The sequence below is a fragment of the Candoia aspera genome, chromosome 2, assembly GCF_035149785.1.
Source record: "Candoia aspera isolate rCanAsp1 chromosome 2, rCanAsp1.hap2, whole genome shotgun sequence".
NCBI lineage: Eukaryota > Metazoa > Chordata > Lepidosauria > Squamata > Boidae > Candoia > Candoia aspera.
Window position 1 is genome coordinate 63,549,549 of NC_086154.1, and position 13,740 is coordinate 63,563,288.

General features: G+C 42.2%; 1 protein-coding gene across 1 annotated transcript in view; it reads left to right on the forward strand.

Annotated features, from left to right (window-relative positions):
* The window catches only part of RNF123 (ring finger protein 123), a 110,109-nt gene that overhangs the window by 65,409 nt on the left and 30,960 nt on the right, over nucleotides 1–13,740 (forward strand). The window lies entirely within an intron of this gene.

Here is a 13,740-nt window from a genome sequence, read left to right on the forward strand (position 1 = left end):
AATAAACTGTGGGAATAGTATATCTCAATTTCAGCAAAACATAAGATCACATGACATTCTGATTAGCAAGTTAGTTACAGTATGTATGGGCTAGGTGGCTTAACAAGTGGATACATTGCTGGATCAAAAATCATATTCAGAGAGTATTCATCAGTCTTCTTCCTAGCGTTATTCCCGCTCATTAGTTACACTAGAGTTAAGTCTCGTGTGTGCCAAAAATTAATCTCTGGCACTCTAGTCATCAATAATTTTACTAATGACTTGGTTGAACAGGTGGAAGAAATGCTTTTTAAATTTTCAAATGGCACAAAATTTGGTGGGCTGGCTAATATCCCTAGAAGAACGAAATTAAAAAATAAATTAATACTGCTGTTGCTACGTTAGAGAATGGACTAAAAGTAACAACATGAAATTTAATAGTGATAGATACAGTGTTCTTCATTTAGGAAACAAAGCTCAAATACCCAGGCATAGGATGAGGGCTGCCTGGCTTGGTAATAATCTTTATGAAAGTAATAATCTTGGAATAGTAATTGAGTGCAAAATTCATATTGAATGTAAATTACAAATTGAAATGTGATGTGGCTGCAAAAAGGGCAAATGCAATTTTAGATTTTATCAATAGAAATAGTTTCCAAATCAGAGAAATAATAGTTCCACTTCATTTTGCTTTAGTTGGACCCAGCTTCAAATGCTGTGTCCTCTTTGGGCACTATTGCTGTAAGAAGAGTTCCAATTTCATAAATCTCTTTTGAAATGACTACTTCTAGTCACCTAATCATCCTCATTGTCCTTCTCTGAGCCTTTTTCATTTTCTCTGAATTCTTCTTACAGCAACAGTGCCCAGAATAAGACACAGTATTCAAGGCTGGATCTTAAACAAGGCAACTGGAGGGGGACTGTCAAGAACTGGTAGGTTGTTTGGATATTCCTTAAGAAACAGTAGGAAATATATTCCTGTTATACAAGAACCCTGCTAGTATTGCCAACCCTACCAAATCTTTTCCTGACTTCCTGATTTGGAACTCTTCTGTTTATTTTACTAACATAACTTAGTGGAATGTGGGGAGACAATTAGGATCAAGATATGGATCAAGCTTTAAGTAGTGTTTATTGTTCAATTTTAAAAAGTCAACTGAACTTAGCATTTCTCTCTATTGAATTAAGTTACAAGCTGACTGTTGATAAAAGTCTTTACTCTTTCGAATACCTTTACGTTTCTTTACCTTATAGGAGTTGCTTAGGCTTGACTTTTAAATATTTGTTAAGATCAGTATTTGCATAGGGTTACAAACTGAATTACAGGTAGTCTCGCTTAATGACCATTTGTTCAGCAACTGTTCAAAGTTATGATGGCACCGAATGAATGGTAGTTACGACTGGTCCTTGAAGTTATGGCCGTTGAAGCACCCCCACAGTCATGTGATCACAATTCAGGGGCTTGGCAGCCTACCCGCATTTACGACCACAGCGTGCACTTCAACTCCTCCTACCCACCTATCTTCCCCTCTCTCTGCCCTTTTGGCTGCCCTGCACTCTGCTGCTGCTGCTGCTGCCTACCCCTGCTGACCTTTGCTATCTTCTTCCTCCCACTGATAAGGCATGCCTGGCTGAGGCAGCTGCTGGCCCTTTGTGAGGCCTCTGCATGGAGGCCTCATGGAGGCCTCACAAAGGGCCAGCAGCTGCTTTGGCCAGACGTGCAGGGGGAGATAGGTGGGTGGGGGAGATGAAGCGGAGGTGAGCATGGCAGTTTGCATGTGGCAGAAGTGTGATGTCCTTGGCTAACGACAGTGGGGTCCTTACTTTACGACTGTAACCGGAACTACCAGAGTTGCTGCTGCTAAGCAATGTGGTTACGTGATGTTTCACCTAAGGACTGCTTTGCTTAGCAATGGAGATTCTGATCCCAATTAGGGTCACTAAGCAAGGACTATAATACTTGGCTCCTAGTAACCTAACCACTCTAAGTTATTTGCTCTAACATTCCTTATGTAAACCCAGTCATTTTACTATTAAAAATATACTTGGGTAGAGAAACAGAATTTCACACTGACACACCCTTTTATCCAAACATCCCAGTTCTCTTACTTCTAGTTTTATACCCCCTCCCTCTCATAGGAATCCAGTTGAAAGGTGCTCTGCTTTAAAATGACAGGTTTCATTTTCCTAGTCATCATAGGTTGCTAGTTTCAGAAACAAGAGAATGTAGACGGTGCATTATGAATGTAGAGATATACAGTAGATTGTTATCTGCTAATTTTATACAATTTGCCTGTTTCTAACATTGTATATGGACTGTTCTTATTGTAAAAGTGACATTTAATCATTTTGGAGGGGTGATCCTGTGATTTTAGAACTTTTATGTGTCTCTTGATGCTGGTGGTTAAAAATATTTGAAAATTTCTTTGAACATATAAAGCATTACAAAATGCTAATTAGTTTCATTCCATCTCTTTGGTAAAAAAAAGTCTTTATTTGTGTTTGGCTGAGAGTCTAATTCAGTTGGTTAATTTAAAAATCTCTGAAAGTGTCAGAGTTGGAGTACATCCAAAGAGCATCTTGGAAGGGTAAAATTGATCCTTTAGATGAGTCTACCTGTGTTAGGGAAATCAGTTCTATAAAGTCATAAAGTCACCCTTATGCTTTGGTTTATTAGTGCTTATCAAGAAAAGAAGAGTAAATTAGGTCAGCATCAGTCACAGCAGTGTGAATTGTCCTATACTTTGGCTCAGATTGTTAAATTAACATGCCAGTTTGGTGGAACCAGAGTTTATTTGTTCAAAAAAGGTCACTTTAGAGGGGATACTAATATTACAATGCTACAGTATAGAATTCAGTTCTATAGTATGACCACAGCTAGAATATTAAAATGATAAGAAGGTTGAGGGAATTTTTATCCTTATTTGTATTTTTTATTTTATTAAAAAAGCAATATAAGGAAGACACTTTTTTTAGAGGTTTTACATAGAAGTTAATTTAGAATCTGGGATTATCCAGTGAAGCTTGTTAATGGAAGATTCAGAGCTGATAAAAATACCTAGGTAAAATTTATCGTTGAACTATAAAATGTGATAGACAAAATCATGGAGGCTAAATTCACTAGTAGCTAGTAGTTTTAATGTCTATGGTTCCTCCAAGTCCAGTGGCATTTTCATATCCTGCTTAAGGATTTCTACTGCATTTGGATGAGCATAGTGAGGAGCAAGATGCTGGATGAAATATACCATTGGTCCTGCCTTGGAAGGCTATTTTTGAACTTGTTCTGGTTGTACTCTCTGAGACAGACATTTGAAGTTAGGGGTCCTGCCTTTAGTTGGCAGGCTGCCAACTACAACAGCTTCCCCCCAAGCTTACAATGACAAAGCATGGAATTATTGTTGCTGTGTGCCTACAAAAAGATTCTAGGAACCCCAAGTCTTCCATTGAGAGCCCACTCAGTCATAGCTGATAATGACAAGAGCCACTCTTGACTTTCATGAGAACTGTTAGGAATGTTGGGAGTTTCCAATTTGGACTGTGGAGCTGGCATCTCATAGTATAGCCAAGATTAGAAATAGCAGTTTCCCCACAAGACTGATTCCCAGGGCCAGTAGCAGTCTGAGTTCGATCCTTGTGTGAAACATGATTATTTCCTCTTTGATTGCTAAATGGGAAGCAGTACCAAAAAGCAGACTATCAAGTTTTATTCCATAAAAATAAATGTACAAACTATCTACTGTTAATGTGGGGGGAGGGGGACAAGGATGGGAATTACTTTGCTTTTTTTCTCTTAGTAAAATGTAAGTGGTGTTATGCTGACCCATTAATCTGATGTACATGCAATTTAGAAACTCCAGACTTGGCAGTGGCTTGAATTTTTGATTGCTGTTTTGTTTGCTGAGAGAAGGCATGGTGCATTCCTAAGGGACTGTCATTAAACTTTCTATTCATGTTTTTTTAAAAAAGGCTTTTTTATTGATGTAGTCCTAGTTAAAAAATGGAAACATTTTTAAAATAAATCCCTTGAACTCTAGAAGTTTGTCTCTTAAGTGCAGCTACTGGCAGTAAGGCTACTAGGAATATTGTCGCAAAGCAGCTGATATTATTGATGCCAGATTGAAGGACTGGGACTAACAGAGATGGAGGAATGCCAGGCTAAAGTATTTCAAGCAGTAACATTCCATGCCATTCACACTTTTCTAGATGTTGTTTTGTTCTCATTTATGGATTATTTATTGAAGGGAAAGTTTATGTCAAAAGGGAAAAAATGAAATGAACTATCAAATGTCATGACAGGTAATGTTTTTATTTGTCTTGTGTTTAATATTATTTGAAGGTTTTGGAGTACATGGTAGTATACTGTATAGACTTAGTCCTACAACAGAGCAAACTTGCACATTCATGCTATGGTTAATATAAGAGAAATGTGCCCTCCTGTGGTGAAAGAAAGGATAAACTAGGGGAGATGAGACGTCTTTTTTTGCTGAACTCCCAACTTTCATCATCAGACCTTGGTGCAACTTAAATGTACAATTAAAGAATTCTGAGCCCAGGAAATTGTTTTGAGATCAGAATGGAACTAATGTCATTGTTTGTCCACACAAAGATCCATTGCTGTTATATTCCCCCTCCCCACAGTTGATGTGCTCAGAAGTGGCATTATTTTCTTGTTGCTACTATTGAACCATTGAAAATAATAAATCCTTGTGTGGGAAGAAGGTCTTTAAAGTTAAAAATAAATTATTGGGGGGGAAGCATCAATAAACTGATTTACATAAGTGTTTGCTGCTGAGAGCAAAGCAGACTTCAGTGAAGCTTTTTGGTTAGCTCTTATAACTCAGAGCTGAGATCATTTTTCCTACGATAATGCTGAACTATTTAATGGCTTTGAAATTCAGCTTGGAAAATATGGCGGGGCATTTCTTTCCCCCTACTTCGTTGTTTGGTGTATCTGTGCTTTATTGTACTTAAGACTACAGACTGATGAAGAGCAAACTGAGTCCCATTATTCAAAAATGAAGGCGACATACCTGGGAAACTACAGTCCACTTAGTTTAATATCTGTACTAGGCAAGGTACAAAAATAGACTGTCAAGCAGCATGACACAGACACTTGGACAAGAATGCTGCTATTACCAGAAGCAGTATGAGTTTGACAAGAACAAGTTGTATCGAGTTAACCTTATCTCTTTTAATGGCATAAGGACTAGGTTGGTAGACCAAGCATTGAAGGGACTGTTGTGGATGCTGAGTGCCTTGAACTCAGTAAAATGTTTGTCAAGGTCTGTCATGTGGGCAAGATGAGAAAATGTGGGCTGCACAGTTCTACAATCTGCTGGGCTTGCAGGTGGTAAAACAGTTGTACTTCAGAGGCACTTGAGTTGTCTTAGAAATGTTGAGTAAAGTTTCCTAGGGCTCTGTGCTCAGCCCAGTGTTCTTTAGCATCTTGATAAATGACCTAGAGAATGAAATAAAATGGATGCTTATCAGGCTTGCAGCTCACATTAAGTTGGGGGATGGGCAAGTACCCTGGAGGACAATATCAGTATTCAGAATGACTTCAGCAAGCTTGAATATTGGGATTCATCCAATAGGATGATGGTCACCTATGAGAAGTATAAAGGCCTGCATCTGGATAGGAAAAACTAAATTCATAAGTACAGGATTGGGGAGAAATGTGTATGTGAAGAATCTAGAAGTACTAATGAACTACCATCTGAACATGAGCAAACGTGATGTACAGTAGCAGCTAAAAAGGCCGGTGTAGTCTTAGGCTACATTAACAGAAGCATTGTTTTGGATTACAAGAAGTATTAATAATTCTATTGTATCCTGTGCTGGTTGCACTGCTCTTGGGGTGCTCTATCCAGTTGTGCACTCTGCACTTTCAAAGGACTTGACAGGCTGGAGCAGGTTCAGAGGACATCTACCAAGTTGATAAGTATCTGGAATTCAAGCCCTATGAGGAACATTTAAAGGAGCTAGGCATGTTTAACTTGCATAAAAGGAGAGAGATGATACTGGTTTATATCTAAAAATGGCCATTGCAAGATGCAGTGGTCCTGTTCTCCACTGAAATTGAAAGCAGGACAAGACCATCAGGTTGAAATTAAAAAAAAAACACCATTCAGATTAATCATTAGAAGGAATTTCATGCTTGTAAGGAGTTGTCAGCGTTGTTACAGTTGATAAGTTTCTTTACAGCTCACCATTTTATGATTTTTATCAGTCATAGGATATATTTGTATAAACAGGTATACAGCTTTTGGCATTGAAATGACAGTACTAAGACTTACGCATATTTCTGAACTGAGATTTGTTGTGTTTGTTTCCTCTTCAGAAAATATACTAGCATGAAGTTGCAATTGGGTGGTTTTGGAGTAACAGTTGTTGGAATGTGGTCTTAGACTCATCCTCTCTCTCTCCCTCTCTCTCCCTCTCTCCCTCGCCCTCCCCCCCCCTCTGCTTTTGACTACCTTGTACAATGAAAAAGAAACACTGCTGTATGTCTTAGGCAAGAGTAAAAGAAAAGTGAATGGGATAAAGCATGGGTTTTCAATCACTTTGTTATGGAAGGGTTTTTTTTAAATGATTCTGGAATTTGTTCTGAAATAGTTTGTTGTTACTTTGAAACAGTCTGTGTTCCTTGCCACATGAGCAGCACTTGCTACATCTCTTAAAGATCAGATCTTGTAGCACTTTGCTTTAGGAACAGATGAAGTTACTGTAGAACAAGGAGGGCTACAGTTCTGAAAGAACTGACAATACTGGAAACCTGGGAAATTTTACTTTAGGGTTGAACAGACTTTTTTGAAGTTTCCTCTTCTACATTAAATTGTTTGTTGGAGCCACCATTTAAGTGGGTGGAAAAATGCTTAGAAATGGTGGTGGTGATGGTGGTGGTGGTGGTGGTAAGGAAAAACATTGTACAGTGATACTTACTGTGAGGCTTGGTGGCATAAAGAATACTGCAGGAGCTGCATGAAGCTGGTTGGTTGTCTACCATTGCCCAAAGCACATATATAATTGGCTGCTACCCATTACTGTAGAGATTTTGTAACTTTTCCATCCATCCATCCATCTATTTGACAGATTTATAAGGCTGCCCAACTCACACGCAGTGACTCTGGGTGGCTTATAGAATTAAAAACCATAAAAACACAGTAGACACCTCCCAGCAGCAGCAAACACGTTCAGCCTCTCGATTGGCTCCAAAGCAGCCTGGGTTCCCCAGGCCCATTGACAGAACCACGTCTTCAGGGTCTTCCAGAAAAGGAACAAGGAGGGGGCCAATCTTATATCTGATGGAATGATGTTCCAAAGGGAGGGGGCCACTATGGAGAAGGCCCTGTTCCTTGGTCCCACTACATGTACCTCTGTAACTGAAGGGACTGCAACATGCCCTCCCTCCCTGCTCTGGTGGACCAGGGGGATATAACTGAGGAAAGGTGGTCCTGCAAATAACCTGGCCCCAAGCCACGTAGGGCTTTAAAGGTGATAACCAGCACCTTGAATTGGACCCAGAAGCAAATCAGCAACCAGTGCAGCTCCCGCAAAAGAAGTGACACATGCGCAAGTCTAGGCTTGTGCAAAACTATGTGGGCCGCTGCATTTTGAACCAACTGAAGCTACCAGATACTTTTCATGTAGAGCACATTACAGTAGTCCAAACAGGAGGTGACTAGGGTGTGGGTGACTGTGAGAAGGGCCTGTTGGTCAGGAATGGGCGTAGCTGACGCACAACATGCAGTTGTGCAAAGGCTCTCCTGGCCACAACTGCCACCTGCTCTTTGAGCAGGAGTCGTGAGTCCAGGAGAATCCCCAGGTTATGCACAGGGTCTGTCTGGGGCAGTGCAACCCCATCCAAGACGAAAGATGGTAATTCTCTGGAAACCAAAGAGCCCCGAACCCACAGCCATTCCGTCATGCCAGGGTTCAACTTCAACCTGTTGATTCCCATCCAGACCTCAACAGCCTCCAGGCACTGGGAGAGGGTGGTTGCGGCATTGCTTAACTCACCATGGGCAGAGATGTACAACAGTATCATCAGCATACTGATGATATCTCACCCCATGGTGATGGATGATCTCACCCAGAGGCTTCATGTAGATGTTAAACAGGAGCGGAGAGAGACTGACCCCTGCGGCACCCCACAAAGCAGGGGCTGAGGGTGGGACCTCTTGCTCCCGATCATCACTGACTGGAAACAGCCTTGGAGGAAGGAGCTAAACCAGGACAACACGGTGCCCCCCACCCCCAAGCCCCGAAGCCGCTCCAGAAGGATACCATGGTCGATGGTATCAAAAGCCGCCAAGAGGACAAGTAGAGCCAAGATGGTCGCGCACCCTCTATCCACCTCCCGCCAGAGATCATTGAAAAGCACGACCAATGCCATTTCCATCCCATATCCATGCCTGAATCCTGACTGAAAGGGGTCCAGATAATCCGTTTCATCCAGGATCCTTTGGAGCTGCAGTGCAACCACCTTCTCAACAACCTTCCCCAAAAAGTGGAGGTTGGAGACAGGACAAAAACTGTCCATCAGGGTGGGATCTGGCAATGGCTTCTTAAGGAGGGGGCGAACCACAGCCTCTTTAAAAGGCTAGGGCACAACCCCCTCCTCCAGAGATGCATTAGTCACCTCCAGTACCCACCCACACATCACCTCCCTGGAGGCTTTTACTAGCCAGGAGGGACATGGATCCAACACACAGGTGGCCAAGCTCACAACCCCTAGAATCCTGTCCACTTCCTCAGGAGCAACAGGGTCAAAGTGTTCTCAGATAACCAGGCAAGAACCTACCTCAGGTATCTCCACTGGACCATTATCCACGCTGGCATCCAACTGAGAACAAATCTGAGTGATTTTATCTGTCAGAAAATCCACAAATTCCTCAGCACGCCCCTGGAGGTATACCCTCAAATCGTCCTTACCCAGAAGGAGATGGGTCATCTTAAAAAGAGCCACTGGGCGATTAACTGCCGATGCAATTTGTGCAGAGAAATATTGCCTCTTCGCCGCACAAATCACCACAAGGTAGGCTTTAATAGCAGCTTTTGCCCATGTCCTGTCGGATTTGTTCTTTGTCTTCCACCAGCGATGCTCTAGACATCTCTTGATCCATTTCATTCCTCTCAGTTCCTCTGTATACCACAGGGCCCAGTGAGGTCCACAGGTTGGGAGAGGTTGCATGTGCTCAATCCTGAGTCTCAGTCACCCTCTTATTCCAGGCAGCGACCAAGGCCTCAGCAGGACTACACAGCAGATCCACAGTTACAACCCCTAGATCCATCTGAAACCCAACTGGGTCCATCAGTCGCCGGGGCGGACTGATCTAATAGGTCCTGCCTCCCTGTGGAGGGGTGTGGCCCTAGAAAAGCTCATAGCCACGTGATCTGACCATGACACGGGGACCAAAGATAGGTCCACCAGTTCCAGATCACATAAGCTATGCTCCGACAAGAACACCAAATCAGGAGTGTGACCACTATTTCTAGTTGGGCCCTGGATGACATGGGACAGGCCCATGGAAGTCATGGTTTCCACGAACTCCTAGGCTACCTCCAATCCCACTTTCAGGGAAGGCAGGTTGAAGTCTCCGAGAACCATAAGCCTGGGAAACTCCACTGCCAACCCTGCAGTCAGGTCAAGGAGCTCAGGCAGGGAGGCTGCTACGCAGCATGGAGGCTGGTACAGCAGCAGCAGTCCCAACTGATCCCTAGAGCCCAACCTAAGAAAAAGGGTCCCACAATTGGGCACTTGTGGAGCGGTGCCCCTGGTAGCCACTAGGGATTCTCGGATGACAACAGCAACACCTCCTCTTCTGCCCTGCAGTCTAGGCTGGTGCCACACTCGAAAACTGGCCGGGTACATTTCAGAGAGAGGAACCCTCCCCCTGGCCCCAGCTGTGTTTTGGTGACACATGCCAGATCAGCCTTCTCTGTGATGATAAGATCAGCAGTAAGGGGAGCCTTATTACAGACTGATCTGGTATTCGGGAGCAATAGCCTAAAACCTGGGCAATTGTGGATCTGCTGACCAGGCCATTGGGTTGAGCTCAGCAGGATGGAATGCAAGATCGGTACGAGGCGTTGAGGTTGTGTTCCCTGAAAATGACCCCCCTGTCTCCCACCATATTTTCCCATACCTGACACCACCGAGATCTGCTCCCCCACCCTATCCACCCTGCAAGGCTCTCCATTCCCCATCCTCGAACCTCCCCGCTTGATCTAAAGAGAACCCCCCTCCAAACAGCATACATACAATATACACACAACCAAGGGGCAAAGTAAAAATCCAACAGGTGCTATAGCAATAGCTCTCAGCACCTGTAGGTCATCACCCCCCCACTCATATCCCCAACAAACACAAGCACCCCCCTGCCTGGTCACTCTCACCCACCCAGCAGGGAGCCACTCCACCAACCCCACCGGCTCTCACCCAGAGGAGAGGATCAACCACACACACTACAATCCTCATCCACCACCCCACAGCCCCTGGATCATCCCTAGGTAGCTTCATGGGGCAAGATCGCAAGCTCTGCATACCCACACAGAGCAGTCCAGGAATAGCCTCCTAAAACACAAAGTGCAGCACTTCTCATTAACAGCGTGGTGTGGCCATGCAGCCTCTTCAGCAGCTTGGGAACCGGTTACACTTCACCAAATGCTGCTGCTGCCGCCGGCGTTGTCCAATCACCATGTAGCACTGATTTGCAAAGCCGCCGTCTTCGTTGCCTCCAATAGTCAAAGGCTTCGAATGTCCAGAGTAGAAAGTCCAGCCAGCAGCCTACTCTTCTCCATGATGCCTCCAGCATGTAGCTCCAGCTGCTGCCCTCAGCAGAGACCAGGAGAGATCATCTTCCTTGCCATCTTTGCTGCCATCATGCAGCCCACACCATCTTGCTGGAGCCACAGCTTCAGAAATCCATCTCCTAGACACTGGCTGTACACCAGAAGGACGCCCATCCAAGGGCAATGTTCTGGATTTATTGCTAAAAATGTTTTTGGCACCAAGCAATCTGAAATTTTGTTTTATTTTTGCCTTGGGATTGCACACAGTGTGCTGTTATTCCTTTCCCTCTAGCCTTAGTTTGGGAATGTCCTCTTCTGGCTTGATGCCAGCAGGTACCCAGCATGGCCAAGCAACAGTTCGTGAGTTGTATTAGAGAGGCAATAACAAGTTAGGCCAACGAGCAGAGGTAGCATCAGTGGCCAGTCCAAAAGTCCATAGCAAGTCAGTGTAGAAACATAGCAATAGTACCGGAATGTGCACAAGAGACATATTCTAGAGCAGCGGTTCCCGACCTTTTCGGCACCAGGGACCGGTTTCGTGGAAGACCATTTTTCCACGGACCGGGGGGGATGGTTTCGGGATGATTCAAGCGCTTTCTCTTTTTCCCTGACCTTTTATTCTTTTTTCTTCGCACTGTCTGGAGATAGCAGCCAATATCTTCATACGGGATTTTGGGATTCTATGTATGGATCAGGACTTCTGGACAAATCACATAGCCAATGAAAATTAAGTGGTTTGGGCTGAGATATAGGCAGTGTTTAATGAGATAAATCATTGAGATTTAATAGACTGATTGCAAGGTATTGGCCAATTACCTTGTAAATGGTGATGCAAAAATATTGACAATGGCTCTGGCATATAGATATCTTATGACTATCTATTCTACACAATCTGTTTTTAGAAAAGGTTGCCAAGCATCTGATAATAAATTAGACTAATTGACATTCTGGATATGCATTCAGAAAAATTGAAATCCACAGTGGTGGTTTTTTGGATGCAGAAGAGGCCTTTTATATGGTGATGTCAGCCCTTTGAGGTAGGCCAGGTCAGGAAATAGACTCTTCAAGAAAGATTCCGGAACTCTATTGATACAGGGTACGGTAATAGAATCTTGAAAGCCTGTCTATGTTTTCCCTTCCCTCCCTTACACCCCAGGACTTAAGGCAGAGTCAGTTTGAGTATCTTTCTAATGTCTTCTTCATTTCCTGGGCATAATACATGTTTCTGTAATTGTTGCTGTATAGTTTTCTTCCAAGGTCATTTCTGTGGCTCCCCATAGGTAAAGTGGAAATTTCTGAAACATGTTTTGCCTTTATATTTACTTTTACTACTTTCAAGTGGATGTAAATGTATCACATTTTAAATTTTCAGATAAAAATCAATATAAATAGATGGTTAAAACCCCACTGAGTGATGGGGAAAGATAAATATTGTAAAAATGAATATATGCTAATGTCTTACTTTAGGAAGATTGATAAGATACTAAGATTTTTTTTATGGGCACGACAACCCCCTAGATTTTCTTTATTAAAATAACAGCTGTCTTGTGATAATTGAGGTTTTAACTTTTCTGACCTCCAGCTTTATCACTGGATACAAATTTTGACTTCTGTTGCTCTATGAAATGAATGTCAGGAGTCAAAAAATCACTATGAGCACAATTAGAAAGTTATTGTATGACCTCTTTGACATCATGGCAGGGGCTTAACTCCATTTTTAGCTGTAGTTCTATATATTTCATACATCAAAAATGGCAAAGCACATTTGGAAGATATTGGGACAGTGGTATAATTTCAGCCCTTACTCTCATGATGAATTGTTAGCCCTATAAGGTAGACCAGACTAAGAAACAGACACTATGCAGACCTAAAGCTACTTTTAGTAGAACAGCTATATTAACAGAATTGCAAGTCTAAATGTGCTTCCCTTCCTCCCTCTTATCTTCATGAGAATAAAGAGGGGAACCGTCTGAGGTGTTTTCATAAAGTACTTTCTTGGCCTGGGCTCAAGCCTTGTTTATCTGATCGTTGCCTTGGTAGCATATCTTCCCTCTGAGCTTCAAGGCCATTCTCTTTACTCAAATATAGTAAATCAGCATATACCCTTGGATAGTCCCAGTCTGAAAAAGCAGGTCATTTATTTTATATAAACTCATGGGCAAGTGGGTATATTAATACTTACATCAGCTTATTGCCAATTTTTAAAAATAATTTGAGTTATGCAAGAGGAATTTGGATTGCCTAAAATTGTGAAAATGGCAGTACTGTATATTCAATTAAAACACCTCTTGATTTCAGAGTTTGGTTTTGATATATTAATAGTGACTATAGCGCCTGAACTTCTGTTGGTGTTGGTATGTATCTTGATTTATTCCAAATCTGCAGTATTTTTTGTGAACAATTAAATAGCATTATTAAGGTGGATATTGGTTATTTGCAAGAACTATTAAGTAATTTGAATGTCCCATATTAATAAATCAACAGCTAAAAGTCTTAAAGGCTATTAAGCATGTTTTTAATGAACTTAAAATGAGACTAATTCAAGAAAAAAATCTTTTTCATGTTTTTTGGTCTGCCGAGAGAATATTTTAAAAGGCTTGGCTGTCATCCGGATTACGTTTGAAGTGTAGGGTGGGTGATGAGACATATACGCATATGAAATGGCCTTGTCCCACTGTTGCCCCAGTTTGGTTGTTACAAGTCCATCAGTTTGTTACAACATCAGTGAGGTTACCAACTTCAGTATAGTTTAACAATGTGAATGTACTTTGAGTTACATACCCAAACCCTGGAATTTATAACCATATAGTTACGGATTTATTGAGCATGGAAGATAGCAAAAATATTACTTTTCAATCTTGGAAAGACAAAGTGACCCCAAATTTACAGTCTTGTATTGCAAGTGTGTGTTTGCTTTCTCCTTGTTTTCTCAGCATAATGGAAAGACTGATCGATATTATTAAGTGT